We start from the raw sequence: 16000 nt of genomic DNA on the forward strand, positions 1-16000 counted from the left end.
CACTTGATTTTGGTTAGTTGGGGTGGGGTTCCGTGGTCCTTTATCCCCTCCTTGCTTGCCTAGTTTCATAGACGAATCAGAGCCTTGGTTTATATTTGTTTATGTAGCGATGACTCTGATCTGAATTTTATTTTCAGACACCGCCAGCTGATTTTTTTTAATCATCCATCTTGTTTTTTTAATCGAGTGTGCAACATTATTGAATCGAGCGTGAAATGTTATTGAATCGAGCGTGCAATATTATGTAATCGATCGTGCAACATAATCATCCATCTGGCTTTTTTAATCGAGCGTACAAAATTATTTAATCGAACATGCAACGTTATTTAATCGATCGTGCAATATTATGTAATCGAGCGTGCAACATAATCATCCATCTGGCATTTTTAATCGAGCGTGCAACATTATTTAATCGAGCTTGCAACATAATCCCTGGCCTTTTTAATCGGGCGCGCCACACTCTCCTACGTACCACAAGTCCACAAGTACTACCCGACGGGCCACAAGCCCACAACCAAACGCGCACGGCTCCGGCCGCCTCGCACCGAGACGCAAGCGCTCACCGCTGACCATGGACTCGGCGTCAAGCCAACTCACGGTGCTCACCCTGATCATTGCTCTCCTCCTAGTGCTATACCTCACGCTCCGGCGGCGCGCCGGCAGCGGCAAGAACCGGAGCTACCCGCCGGTGGCAGGCACCATTCTGCACCTGCTGTTCAAATTCGGCCGCCAACTGGAGTACCAAACTGAGCTCCACCGCAGGTACCGTACCTTCCGCATGCTCACCCCGACCTGCAGCTACATCTACACCGTCGAGCCCGCCAACGTGGAATACATCCACAAGACCAACTTCACCAACTTCCTGGAACACTAGTTGGTTTTGCACCACACGTCGGTCGGCGGCGGATTGATTGGGTGGATGACTTCGTTGGGGGGATGCTGGTGTTGCAGGATGTCAAGTATTGCTTTTCGGACGACACGTTGCCGGACGGCTATGCTGTCAACGAAGGGGACATGGTGTACTACTAGCCGTACCCAATGGGCAGGATGAAGTTCCTGTGGGGCGCGGACGCCGAGGAGTTCAGGCCGGAGAGGTGGCTCGACGACTAAGGGTCTTCGTCCCCGAGAGCGCCTTCAAGTTCACGGCTTTCCAGGTGAAATATCACGTTCAACCTGTCATGTCCACTCGTTTAGGACCATCTGCAGTTTTACTTGATGAACTCTTGCTTGTGTGGTACACAGGCTGGCCCTCGCGTCTGCTTGGGAAAGGAATTCGCGTACAGGCAGATGAAGATCTTCGCGGCCGTGCTTCTCTACCTGTTCAGGTTTGAGATGTGGGATGCCAACGCCACCGTGGGTTACCGGGCCATGCTCACTCTCAAAATGGATGGCCCGTTGTATGTTCGTGCGTCGCTCCGGCGATGAGGTGAGGCGGGCGGCATGATGCCTCATGTCAAACGGTCAGTCGGTCAGCCACGTCTCACGTCTGTGTATATGTACAAAAGCAGCATTTCAAAATGCTATTCCTTCTGTCTACTCCCCACTCGGATGTTTCAGGGTACCTGACACCTGAGCGTCCGATGGCCCTAAAACACCCGATTGAGAACGCAAACAAAAATCAGGTATTTTTGATCCATGCAACACTCAATTGTTATGATCATTGAATCCAAATCGAATGAAAAAATATCTAAATAATATAAAAATATTTAAAAAAAACAAAAAAAAAATAGTATGATTATTTCTATGGAAGCCAAAATGGAAAGTTCAAAGAGAAACCAAATGTAGAAATTTAAAAAAAAAGCCAAAAATATTATATAACTGTTGGAGTAATTTTGATAATTATTATTTATGAATAATTAATTTATACCAATTAAACATAGAATTTGCACCAAAATATAAATAGTAAAATATAATCCAAGATGTAATCTATCTCTACTAAAGAAACTGAATCTGCATGCATACATACGTCCATTGTAGCGGCTAGCGGCGGTTGTATCTACGCACTGCGCAGTACTCGTCATATCAAATCTTGCGGCACATGCATAGAGTACTAAATGTAGATGAAAAAAATTAATTGCACAATTGGGTGAGAAATCACGAGACGAAACTTTCGAACCTAATTAGTTCATAATTAGACAGTAATTGCCAAATACAAACGAAAGTGCTACACTAGCCAAAATCCAAAAAAAATTAGATCTAAACGCGCCCTCGAGGAAATCGAGTACGCGTCCCTCAAGAAACACTCGAGCACGGTAAAGATACCGTTCTAATAAAGTGGCCGTTTTTTCTTTGTGAAGTCGTGCTTGTAACTTCGCTAATACTCTTGTGCGGGCGTCCGGACGGCCTGTTCCCATTCCCGAGCCAGCATAGCGACTGGGCTTAACAGGCCCATCCACGCTCTCTTCTCTATCTACTCCATCTACGCTGTGACAAACCGACAAATCCCAACTCCTTGCTTCGTTCGTCGCGGCTCACCGCGCCGTACACTCGCCCTAAGCCGCCTCGTGGCGGCGCCCCAATTCCACGTCGAGCCACGCCACATCTGTCACTGCGCCCGCTCTGCTCTGCCTCGTCGCACCACGCCCGGTCCCCATGCCCTGCGCGCCGTGCCCCGTCCCTCGCCGGGTTGAGGAGCTATCGACGTCGTCGTTCCCTAGCTGGAGGTCATGGCCACTATCGACGCCGGCGCCGCCACGAAGCTCGACCACAGCTCGTGACATCACGATATCCGGAGTGGCAAGACACGGAGCTGGCTTCTTTGGCTGCACCTCACGCTCCTTTCCTTCCTCGAATGTTGCAAGTGTATGTTTCAAGTATTTCAGATGTTTCAGAGATATGTTGCAAGTGTTTCATATGAATGTTGCAAAAGTAGATCGGGATTTTGCATATGTTGCAATGGGTGTATGCGTATGTTGCAAACGTCTATTTCCAATGTTTCATCTATTTTTTTCAGATGCATGTTGCAAGCGTATTTATCTGGATGCTGCATATGTTTCACACATGTTGTAAGTGTTTTATCTAGATGTTGCGTATGTTTTGCAATGGTTTTCAAGTAGTGTCTTTCACGTGTTTTTGCGAGTGTTTTAGGCGAATGTTTCAAGTGTTTCATCTACCTTTAGGCGTATGTTTCAAATGTTGCATTTGGATGTTTTAAAAATAGATCGGGTGTTTTGCGCATGTTGCAACCTGCTGCAGCTCCCCGGTGGTTTCATCAGTGTGTTGTGTGCTGCAGCGTAGCTGCAGGAAACATGTCGCCAAGTTGGGGGATGGGGGTGTCGACCAGCACCCAACAGTCATGTGGCGTCGTCAGATCGACACGTTCTCGGCCCCTTGTTGCCCCGCTTAAAAGGTCCTAAATGTTTAGAGGGGGGTGAATAGCCGGTAGCCGGTCCATATTCCAAACTGACATAGCCGAACCTGTGTCGATTCTTCCCGTCAGGCCGAGCTGAAGCACTTCCCTACCATCTAGAATTGATCACTAGATTTTAGAAGAGGCGGAGCCAAGATTAATCTCCAAAAAATCATCTTGTGGAAAATAATCCACTTTTAAAATCCGGACGCTCAAAGATGCCGGTTCCTGAAGAATCTGTCAGGCTTCGCAAGCAAAGCAACATTGAATAACTCAATATCTCGGAAGCCCATTCCGCCAAACAACTTTGGCATAATCATATCATCCCATGTTACCTAGCGTGTCTTCCTCTCTCATGCCTATGTACCTCTACACGTAACCTATCTACGTTAAGTTCATCCACAAATCTGAACCAAAATCCATACTTTTTTTTTGAGAGAATAAAGCCATACATATAAAGTATAATATACATACCTTACCTTGTGGGGCCCTTTAGCGTGGAGCCGTGGAGGGCTTCAAGCGTCCGCCCCGCTCACCCTGCCCCAGGGCCGGGCCTGATCAGAAGCAGCACGAGAAGCACCTTGTCGGGCTTCTTGCCTCCGATTGCGAGCAGTATGTTGTAGAGCTCCTGCTCCAACTTGGCCAGGAGTTGTAAGGCCTCTGTTGCCTTAGACTTTATGTATTTGAACATACGATCCTCAAACAGAAAGAAAAGAAGAGTGCATAATGAAACATGGATCGAACAAACAACACGATCCCACACAAGAATACAAATATTCATGGCGTTCGGCTGGTAGGCTGAACAGTAGATTTTGGATGGTTTCGGACGATTCAATAGTATTCTGTGAAAGAATAAGCTAAAACAAGCTGAAACAAACGGAAAGTAGTACAACCGAACGCCCTGATTATTATTACTTCCCTCCGTTTGTGTTTACTTGTCAGCAACTTTTTACTGTAGCAAATTTGACCATCTATTTTTTCTTCTAAAAAAATCTTACATACTTCAATGTATATAACACTAATGAAGTATGTTCAATAAAAAATCATATATATGAAAATTTAATGTATCTAAAAATCTTTTACAGAAAAAAACGTATAGTCAAAATTGCTACCGTAAAAATTTGGTGACAAGTAAACGAAAACGGAGGTACTACAACAGTAAAGAGCAGGGAAGGTCCAAGAAAAAGGAGTTGCTAAGGACAGTCCCAATGGTGTATTGATGATGGTTTCTATCCTCATTAAATAACTTGCCACGTAGGCAAAACGCTGACATGGCAACGTAATTAATGAAGAAAGAGAGCAAAAATCCTAGAAATGGTTTCCTCATAAAGAAATCAAGTCTTTTTTTTTGACCCAATGCACCAAGAAACCATGAAATCGTTATTGGAAAGAAACCACCAGTTTCTAGGGAACTCGTGCCGCACTCCCATTGGAGGAAGAAGATAGAGTTGGAAGAGAGAAAGAGAAAATAATTATTCCTCATAGAAACCATGGATTAGAATACAGTACTTTTTTGATGCGGTATCCTATGTTATAGAAACTATTAATTTTTTTTATTGGAACTGCCCTAAGCTAGCAGACTCCCACGTTCTCGAGAAACCAACCAACTATGCACCAACAGTCCAACAGACCTCGTGATGTCCTCCACCCTATTCGCTTGTTGGTTTCAGTCAGCCCAAACTAGTCAGTCAATAATGTTTTTCTTTCACAACAAACCAGCACCAACCAACCCAAAATAACCCAGAAACCAACCAGCAAACAGGCCGCCCATAAGAAAAACCATCACCTGGGTTTTACACAGCATGAAAACAGCAGGAAGATCTATCATGTTCCCTATCCACCCCGAATGCGAAAGCACACTTTTCAAAAAAAAAACCACGAAAGCACACGAAGCGACACGCACGGAACTGAATCTGCTCATCGGGACTGCTCCGATTCTGCCGCAAAAGCGCCCATGGCGCAACCGTGCGAGCCTGCGGCCACCGGGGCTGCCGGCGCCGAAAATACAAAGAGCAGGGCGTTGAACCCAACCTCCTCATCTACGTCTGCCCCTGCCGCAAAGCTCATGGCGCGATCGCGTGAGCCTGCGGTTACTTGGGCTGCCGGAGCCGAAAACGACGACAGAAGAACTAGTGGCAAGAAGATACCCGTCCCATGCATGGCCGAGGACGAACTCGAAGGGTCTGCGAAACCTAAAGCGAACGCAAGAAACCAAACGCAAGAGGAACAAACTCGGGAAAAGACGAGAACGAAACCAAAAGATTGAGATAGATAAGGCGGAACTGGAGAGACGGCAAGTCTTGAACGAATTGTATACGTACCTCGGCCTTGGCCCCGGCCTTGTCCTCGGCCCCTGCCTTCTCCGCCTTGCCTTGCCCTCCTCAGACCCTGCCCCCCTCTGCCCCTCCTCAGACCCTTGCCTTGCGGGCGCCTGGAGAGCCTTCATGTAGTATTTCACAAAGAGAACTAGTATCTCAGCGCAGGATAAAGGGAGCAAGCAGGGGCAAACGGAGGTAGAGAAGGCGGAGACTGGAAGGAATGGTACGTACCGGGCCATCGGCGGCGGCGGCCGGGACAGCCGTGGCCCGTGGGCGGGAACGCCGCCACCACCTGCACGCCAGGTGGGAGGCGACTCCTCGCTGGCACGAGCATCACCTTGGGGCTGAGCCCACCGGTGGCGAGCACGAGCATGCCGCCGGAGGCGGAGGCGGTGAGCACGTTCGCTATGGGAAACGGGCGGGGAGGTGGTGGAGGTGAGGAGGCTTGGGATTTTGGGGCTCGTCGCTAGGGTTCTACTTGTTAGCACGGCAGAGGCAAGGGAAGCGGCACCGTGGTTATGTAGGCGGAGAGGAGCGGAAAGGAGAGCTTCTAGGGTTTTGGGAAGCAATGGATGCGCGGCCGGCGGTGGCGTCGTGCAACCTTGGGACGCGTGGCGGCCGTTCTGGGAAGCTTTGAGAACCTCGCCCTCGACCCTCCTCGCCGCGCCGTTGGGCGTCGTCCAGCGCACATGGCGGGCCTACAGAGCAGCGGCACACAGGCCAGCATCTTGAGGTGAGGCTGTGAGGACGTTGAGGGAGGGAGCGCGGGCGCTGAAAGCCGCTTTTTGACGGCGTCGCCGCGTCCCGCCAAGGAGGATCAAGCCTCCCCTCCTCTGTGGCTCAGCCATGGCGTGGGTGGTTGCGGGCTTGCAGGCATCCTGCCAAAGGCCGATCAGCTACAGAGAACCCTCTTACAGTGCTGGCGGGTGGAGTCGTGGAGCGCAGGGACAAAACGCGCGGCGCATGAGCTGCCGCACCGGGACTGGCTGGGGCGCGGGCGCGCGGCAAGGGCCCTGGCAGAAGGGGAGGGGAGGTGGGTTTTGGCGCGCAAAACGGCCAGAGCCAGAGAAGCACGGGAGTGGTATGCATGCATGATGAGTGTGTTTAGTTCCGAGCCTAAAATCCAAAAAAGTGCTACAGTATCCATCACATCGAATTTTACGATACATGTATGGAACATTAAATGTAGACGAAAAATAAACTAATTGCATAGTTTGGTTGGACATTGCGAGACGAACGCTTTGAGCCTAATTAATCCACGATTAAACACTATTTGTCAAATAAAAACGAAAGTGCTACAATATCCCAAATCCCCAACTTTGGACAACTAAACACGCTCGGCCGACACTTTTCCTTTTGCACGGAGGAGGAAACCGGCTGTGGGTGGCAGTAGCAGTAGCAGTGTACTTGCTCTGTCCAGAAAAGAATTATAATTAAAAAACGAGAATTGCATTTTCCCGTAGACGGAGGGAGTACGTGCTAATGGTGCTGGAAAAAGCGGCGAGGAGACGAGGCTGGAAAAACCTGCGTGCTTCGGTGCGGTGCATGCCGCCTTAATTACTGGCCCGCACGGCACGGTTGGGCAAGAGCTGGACTAAAATCGTTGTCCATGGAAGGAGGTTCGAATGGAAAACGCCTCCTCACTGCCGCTTGCCTTTGCCGATTCCGTGCGAGCCGCGTTGCCGCTGGTGGACGATCTCAGCCCAACAGAAGCTCTCCTGCAGCGGCCTGGCTCTGTCTGGGGTTGCGTAGCGCTTTTGATTTGCCGTACCCGTATACCCCACCATTCTCCAACACACACACACACACACAACCCCCAACCCCCCAACACTGCCATGCCGTGCCGAGGAGGTCGGCTAGTCTCCGATTCTGCTGCCTTTTCCTGGTCGCTGACCAGGCAGGCCCCACGTGGCAGGAAAGGGGGGGGGGGGGGGGGGGGGGGGGGCGGGGGGGGCGGGGGGGCATGGCTGCCGTGGAGTCCACCTGCCAGCGAGGGATGGGGGAGTAGAGTAGAGGCCCTGCCCTGCCCATCGCCACCGCTGGCCCGCTGGGAGCGCAGCGGCGCAGGAAGAGCTCTGCAGGCGCGCGCACCAACGCCAAAAACAGAGGGACAAGCACAGGCTCGGAGCCTCTGACACATGAAGCACGACGCCAGCTCGTCATTTTTCTGACCTTGACACGGCCGAGCTGGGTTGATGATCTGGTTGCCGGCGCCGGGAATGGGGATGGTGCGGCCGGCCTTGAGCCGGTGGAAGAACCACTCCTCGACGGGGTTGTAGTTGAACGGGCCGTAGATGTACACCAGCCTGATGGACGTCCAGTTCACGCCACGTGCGGTGAGCAGCAGGCTCTCTGTCTCCAACTTTCCCTTGTGCCGGCTCTTTGGGTCCACGGCGTCGGTCTGTCAGCCACAAATGACAGCCATGAGTGCTCGTTTGAGCGTGAGAGTGTCGCCATTTCTTGATTTCTATAGGCATGGCATGAGGACGATGAATATATGGTCATACCTCGCACTCGCAGTGCGGTAGGAGGTCAGATTTCAGGCACACTCCTGCTGACGAGCAATACATGTACCTGAAAGTTCATTCATTTTTTTTTGTTATTGAGAACTACGGAATGCGCACTGGGTACTGTAGCTCGTAAAGTATCAGGGGCAAGTGGCGAGATTACTGTTCCAGATTGGGCAAGGCGTCTAGGATATATAGGCTCAACCTCGAGAGCCTCACGTCCTGAAACACCATGAGGCGAAATGCGTTAACAAATTACTCGATGTTATCTAGCTCTCAAGTTAGGGAGATATCGGTTCGTGGCCCCGTTCGGCTGATAGAATTTTGGCTGAAACTGGTTGAAAGCACTGTTCTGGTTGAATTGTTGTGAGAGAAAAACACTGTTTCGACTGAAAAAAGAAGCCGAACAAGCTGAATATGGGATAATCCGAATGGGGCCATGGACAACTGGGAGCTACCAACTGGATGATGCTAGCATTTTTACTGAAATATATTCTTGAAACAAGAGTACAGTAGTCACCATTCTGGTCTCGCAGCTAATGATTATAACCGTTTAGCTCTGAAATATTACCATTAATGTCGTAAACGACATCGTAGCCCTTAGCAACAAGGCTTCATCCTGTTCGCTTGATCGTATTTGGCTTATAAGCTATCAGCCAACAAACATTGTTTTTCTCTCACACCAAATTAGCCAACAATACTTTTAATCGTGGCTTATCAGCCAAACAAACCAAAATAAATAGGGCGCTTGTCTTTACTAATTCAATCTTGCCGGTCACCTTTCAGGTGCAGAACACGAACATAAACAGTCCAGATCCCATCACTTGTGGCCATGATATCATTAGTGAGAAAGAGGTACAGTGGCGGACAAATGCAGAGGGGGCCAATTTACTAAAATCGGAACATAGATAAAAGCAGGGCAAATTATTCAGAAAAGTGTTTTAAAACCTCTCCAAAGAATAACAACCGATCTCATTTGGCAAAAAAAATCATCACTCAACCTGCCACTTCTAGTATGCAAAGCCTACGAGTCTAATGGATTAAAAAGCAACAAGAAGGTGGCGTTCCCTGGTCTGAACCCGTCCAGCCAGCCGGCTGGTCCCTCTCACGTGTTACTGTTCATCAAAGCAGACAAACAATGTTGTGTTTTTCTCTCACAACAAACTAGCTGGAACGGTATTTTTCAGCCAAGTTTCAGACCAGCGAACGAGACCGAACTCTAAGAAGCAAAGAAGCAACAATATCTGTACGCAGAGGCAATGGAGTAAGAGCAGACAAGCTTTGTGTTTCTACACAATCGAACAACCCTTTCGTGGAAGTCTTCCAAACAAACTTTGGTGACTACATCCACAAATCATTATGAAATAGTTGCACTAGATGAGGCCTCACGTGAATGTGTTTGGCTTCACAGAATGATTAACCATGTACAACAGTCTTGTGGTATTGAGCTATCAATTTACTAACCATTATCTACAAATATAATGTGGCTTGTGTTACACAGACGTAGACAGGTTATATAAAAAACAATATTACTAAGCATATTTCTCCAAAATTGTTTTATCCTCATGAATTACAATGGAAAGGAGAAATAAATATCTTGCAAACCAAACCATGTGATAATCTCGCTGATTTGTTCACTAAGTCCCTACCAGCATCCTCTTTTGAGAAATGTGTTAAAGGAATTGGTATGCGACGATTTAGAGATTTGCAAGATTCAGGGGGAGAAATCTCCTAGATATTGACTTGTCCAAAGCATCATATTGCACTCTTTTCTTTCACGAGTTTTCCTCACAAGGTTTTATCGTAGAAAGTTTTTAATGAGGCAATAATAGCATAAGCATATGTCATATTCCTTGTTTTCCCCACAGGGGTATTTTTAGGGATATCAAAGACATATATTATCCTCAAAACTATATGTGAGTTTTCTCTTGAAAAGGTTTTCTCACAAGAGATCACAATGAGGCAATAATCGTTGTATGCTATATCTTTCTCCTTATTTTTCCTTTGGGTTTTAAGGAGTTTTTAATAGTATACCTATTAGTATTTTTCTCTTTTTTATTCTAGAGGAATTTTTGGAGAAATTATACCGTTCATTGATCTCAAAGACGGATTCGATCAAAGGCGAATGTTACACACATTTAGGATGATCTCATTCTCTTTGTGTTAATCTGTAAGGGGAGAACATCCCGAAGGATCAAGCCACTCCGCATCATCCTCCACATGCACGGGCAATCCCCCCACCCCCACCCCTGGGGTCCTGACGGATGGGCTTCTCTCCCCCGTCCTTCCCTTGCCCTTGTATAAATATCGATCAATGATTAATGAAAAGTTACGCTTCGGCCCATTGTTTATTCTCCTGTCTCCTTTTACATTACTTGTAATACTCGCAACAAAGCTTAGGGAGATAAACCGAACTTGTGCACTAGTTCAGTGAGGTCTGATAAACTTTTTCCCGTCTATGATCCCCTCTTGAGCCGGAGGACCCATCATCATAGAGGGAGGTAGCGAGGGCCCAAGCGGCTAGGCCCAGTTCAAAATCTACAATCCAAAGGAAATTAATTAGGCCTTCTAATTTTCACTGTAGCTGAATAAGCCCCACACCGTCACTCGGCTTCGGGCTTGGATCCACTCTTGCTCCTGCTGTCCTGTATGCGCGCAGCCCTTAGGCCCCGGTTCGCATTTGGTCGCCTTGATCGTGAGCACGGCAGCCGCCTCGTCCCGGTCGGCCTCCTGACTTCCCGAGCGCGGAGAGGAGCGGCGAGCCGCCAGCCCCCAGCCGGGGTGGTCTGGTGGCCGACCCGCCTGGCCCCCTGCCATGCCATGCCGGTGCCGTGCGCGCCGCCATCGATCGCCAAAGGCACCGAGCAACAGGATCCCCGTCACGCACGGCGTGGTGGCGCGGGGGTTTTCGCCTGCCGGACAGTTCGCGGAACTTGGCTGGCGCCACAAGCGTCCTAGCTACCTCGTACGGTCCGGCCCTACCGCGGCGTGAGCTCGTAGGCTTGTTACCCCCTGTAGGCCCATATACGCCGCCGGGACGGTGGCCAGAACGAACCTGTAGCTGTTTGTCATCTTCGTCTCGTCGAGATGGAGAGTCGACGGCCGGGACGTGCGTGGGTGCCTGCTACGTGCGTGCACCTGCATGCGATCGGAAAATAATATGCGTCCAGCGCATTTGTCACTAGTTGGTCCAAGTATTTTTGGTTGGGCACTTGCTTCTTCTCCGTAGGAGTGGAGTGTGCTATTTTCAGAATCCCGGTTTGCGAAGTGCTTTCTTGAGCGTGTGGTGTTTCGCTGTGTTCCTAGCAAACATCCATCTAATTTTTTGGATCGTGGACATCATGATTCTTGTATTTTTTTTGTTGGGGTTGATTTTAGGACAACGGCCAAATATTTCGAAAGAAATTTGAGTCTCTGTAGAGTTGAAATGACGGCCTAGAGGGGGATGAATAGTCATTTCTAAAAATAATCGCGGCGGCTAACTGAAACAAATGCGGAATTAAAACTATCGGTTTAGCCAAAACTACATCCCTCTATCTAAGTTCACAAGCACCTTAAAAAGATCTTAATCAAGTAACTAAGGTGTCGGACTAGCTAGAGCTCACATAATCAATTCTAGAGTAAGGTCACACAAATCTATGCACTAGTACTTCACACAATCGGAGGAGCTCCTACACAACTAGTGATGCAAAAGCATAAAGCCACCTAAGCTCACTAGCAATGCTCAATAACAAAGCTACACAAACCAAATTATAGAGTGCAAATTTCTTAGCTACACAAACTAAGCAATGTGACTAACAAGGTTACTAAAACCAAATTAGCCACGTAAGGGAGCTACTTCTATGCTACACAAGCAAGAAGGCAACTAGCAAGCTACTAAAACTAAACTAGTCACAAGAGCAACTACACAAGCATAATGTATATAAAAATAATATAAGCTTGTGTTTCGTGGAATGCAAACCACCGAAAAAATAATGAAGACAAGGTTGACACGGTGATTTCCTCCCGAGGTTCACTTGGTTGCTACCAAGCTACGTCCATGTTGTGTCGACCGCTCACTTGGTGGTTTGGCGGCTAATTGGCATCACCCGCCAAGCCGCACGTCGGGCACTGCAAGAACCTACCCCCGAAAGTGAGGGTAGCTCAATGACACACTCAACAAGAGTTGCTCTTTACGATCCCCACGGGGTGAGCATAATCCCCCTCATAAATCCTTATCCGGGACACCGCGCAATCTTCTCACGTGTTTCAATGGAGTCGCAAGCTGATGGATCAGAAACGGCGACCAGAGGGGGGGTGAATGGGAGCCTCAAATTTCTTTCGAAATCTTCGACCACTGTCCCAATATCAATCCCCAAAAAGCATACACGATAGACTTGATGACCACGACCCTAAAGAAGGGTGGATGCTCCCTCAGAACACAGCGGGTCACCACAAAGCAAACAGAACACAGATCGGAGCCCAAACGAGCAAACTCCCAAAAGAAAACAGCACTGCCCCTGCAAATATCGGACACGTCCGGTATTTTCGGACACGTCCGGTATTTTCAGCAGCAAGCTGACCAAGGGAGAAAAATCCAAAACCCCGTCAAACGGTGTCCAAAAAACATGAAATTTTTAACGATAGCTCTTAGACACCAAGGGAAGGTCTCCACCAAATTTCAGCTCAAAACTCCAAAGTTAGAAATATCGGACACGTCCTAGATCATATCGGACGCGTCCGGTATGAGCGAGCAGTTTATCGGGAAAAATCAAATCAAGCCATAACTTGATCAAATCAACTCCAAATGACTTGAAACTTTGCACAAGGGTTCACAATGGAGTAGAAAGGCAACCTCTAAAGGATCATGGCCTGAGACAAACTCTAACTCCGTGAATCGAAGGAATTGAAGAATCCCCCAAAAAATAGGTCAAGAACTAAAATTGCCCGGATCTACGATCTCGTGGGGAATTAGTGGATTTCCTTCGGTGGAAAACTTCCACTCATGTGATTGATCGATCCAAGGCAACCAGAATGAACCAAAACAATACCAAAACAAAGAATCGAGAGGGGAAACAAGAGGGGACAAAAGGAGCTCGTGAAGAACACCAAAATCACATCAAGAACACAACTAAATCATGAATCCCGGAGGGCATACGGTGGTTACGACCACTGATTCCTTTAAAACCAAGTCACAATTTGAGTTGTGGACCTCTCTCATACATGGAAGCAAACTAGAGGAAGAAACCCTAAAGGAGAAAATGGAAACTAGAGGAGGTGAGGGAGATGGGGGCTCCCTCATCCTATTTAACAGGGCTATTACACATTCCCAGTTTTGCCCCTGGATACAAATGAGTTGAACCGCTAAGCCCAAGGGCGTTGTTGTCTAACCCGGTGTAATCTTGATCCGACGACCACCGCGCCTTCTCACCGATAGCTTCGCTTCGACGCGAACTCCCCGATGCCGCCACGTGCCGTCCGTCCCTCCTCGAAACCTCTGCCCGGGTTTTGAGGCCCAAACCCGTAAATCGTCCATCCGATGGTTTTGAGACCCAAACCATCAAACCGTCCGCGGGTAGCGTACTCCATACGCGTCCCCCCGCCATTCGACACGTGTCACCGCAGTCCTCGACCGGCCGGCCCGCCAAGTCCTCCTGAGCCTCACTCGACTCACGCGTCCGCCGTCTTGACCCGGTCAACATCATCACTCCATGTCTTCTTGCACTTGTCGATGTCCCAAGTGTCAGCCACCGCGGCTAGTCACCCGGCCTCTGGGTCCCTCGGTCCAAGCCTCACGTCCGTCCTTCACCGCTCCTGGTCTATCGGCACGGCACGTCCTCCTTGACCTTCACCTCACCGTCGACCACCGCATCCGAGCTCCACACCTACACAACACAAGCCAAAAGACATGTCGCACACATAGCTTTCGCCATGGTAGGGTTAGTCACCACTCAACCCACTTCATGGATCACATTGACAATCACTCATCACAAAACGAACACACAACGGTACTTGTCAACCTTGTGTTCGCACAAGCCACCAAATCATCTAGGAGGTGGTAACCTCCAAGAGTAACAAGCACCACCGGCTTACAACTCGAATATCTAGTGCCACTTGATGCAACCTCATGATGCAATCGTACTAAAATCGCTCACTCACTCAATTGAATGAACACTATCAAGTAAGAGTAAGTTAGAGGGCTCCCAAGCACCACCACATAAGCCACCAAGGCTCTAGTGTGCTCAGCAACCGATCAAAGGCCGGCCAACACTTCTATTTATAGCCCCACTGGCTAAACTAGCCGTTACCCCTTCACTGGGCACTCTGCGCACTAACCGGACGCGTCCGATTTGGCAACCAGATGCATCCGGTCGCTGCTCGACCTCCACGTGTCCCTCTTCGAACAAAGTAGCCGTTGGCGCCCAATGGCTAGCTCTGACACACGTGAACACCACCTAATCAGACGCACAGGACCACGATCGGTCACACCCCACGCGGAGTCTGATCACCTACGCCCCAGCTTCCTCAGCCCAGAGACCGGACGCACCTCTACGTGACCTAACGCTGGGCCAGCCAGAGTCTAGTTGACTCCGGTAAGGGTCTAGAGACCAACTTTGATGACTGGATGTGTCCGGTGCTGCTGACTAGACATGACTCTATGTCTTATCCTCTCTGGATCAACACCTGCCCGCCACGTCACCATGACCTGACGCATGAACAATGTTCTGCCTGCGTCTAGTCACCTCCTTGAACCAGAGTCTAGTCACGCGCCTCAGCTGATCACTCCTGGCCAGAATACCGGACGCATCCGGTATAGATATCGGACGCGTCCGGTCACTGCCGACTGACCGAGCCTAGGTAAATACCGGACACGTTCGGTCCCTATGTCGGACGCGTCCGGTCACTCCGTGACCAGCGCTTTCAACTCCTTTTCTTTACCAACTTCTTCTCCTTTGCAAATGTGCCAACACCACCAAGTGTACACCATCATGTGCATGTGTGTTAGCATTTTCACAATTATTTTTCAAAGGATTAGCCACTCAACTTGCCGCGCCACTCGATCCTAGCAACGATGCAAAGTTAGATCACTCGAGTGGCACTAGATGACCGATATGCAAACAAGTTTGCCCCTCTTGATAGTACGACCATCTATCCTAAACCCGATCATGCAGTTCTCTACACAACCTTTGACCGGTGAAATGAAATGTCCTAGGTTATACCTTTGCTTTGCCATTCCATTCCAACTCCTTCGATGTTGATGCAACACATGCACCAACATGATCAACAATGATATGATCCACTCCATATCATCACGTGACCGTATTGGTTTATTGATCTTGACTTCACTTGCTCTTCACCGTTGCTTTGGCCCATCAACGCCAAGTCATCACTCAACTTGTCCTTCACACTTGCAACCAGTCCGTCGAACCCAGCCTCATCTTGATCTTCTCCACCTTAGTCACGTGACTCCATGTCATGTCTCATATGCAATAAACTCCTTTATCATATGTGTGAGCTTTGCAACATCTCCTTTATCATATATGTGAGCTTTGCAACATCTCCGAGCCATTTCACCTCCATGGCGATTATTGCTCACACACATGTACTCGTGGACTAATTATCTATGTATCTCACTCAAACACATATTAGTCCACCTAAGGCTGTCACTCAATTACCAAAACCAAACAAGGACCTTTAAGGCTCCCATTCTCCCCCTCTCGTCGCCGTTTTCGGTCCTTCGATCTGGACTGGTCTGGGCCATGTCCACAGGAATTAATTGTCACCAACTACGTAATGGGCTTTAATTGGAGCATTCGGCCTTCTGGACTGTTTTAGTTAGTGGAGGA

General features: G+C 48.8%; 1 long non-coding RNA gene across 1 annotated transcript; it reads left to right on the forward strand.

Annotated features, from left to right (window-relative positions):
• The first annotated feature begins 457 nt into the window (after nucleotides 1–457).
• On the forward strand, nucleotides 458–1641 carry LOC136498561 (uncharacterized). Its single transcript, XR_010769656.1, has 2 exons — nucleotides 458–1154; nucleotides 1243–1641. It is a non-coding gene; the product is annotated as an uncharacterized lncRNA (long non-coding RNA).
• The last annotated feature ends 14359 nt before the right edge of the window (nucleotides 1642–16000 follow it).

This window comes from Miscanthus floridulus, chromosome 12 (assembly GCF_019320115.1).
Source record: "Miscanthus floridulus cultivar M001 chromosome 12, ASM1932011v1, whole genome shotgun sequence".
In the NCBI taxonomy this organism is placed as follows: Eukaryota; Viridiplantae; Streptophyta; class Magnoliopsida; order Poales; family Poaceae; genus Miscanthus; species Miscanthus floridulus.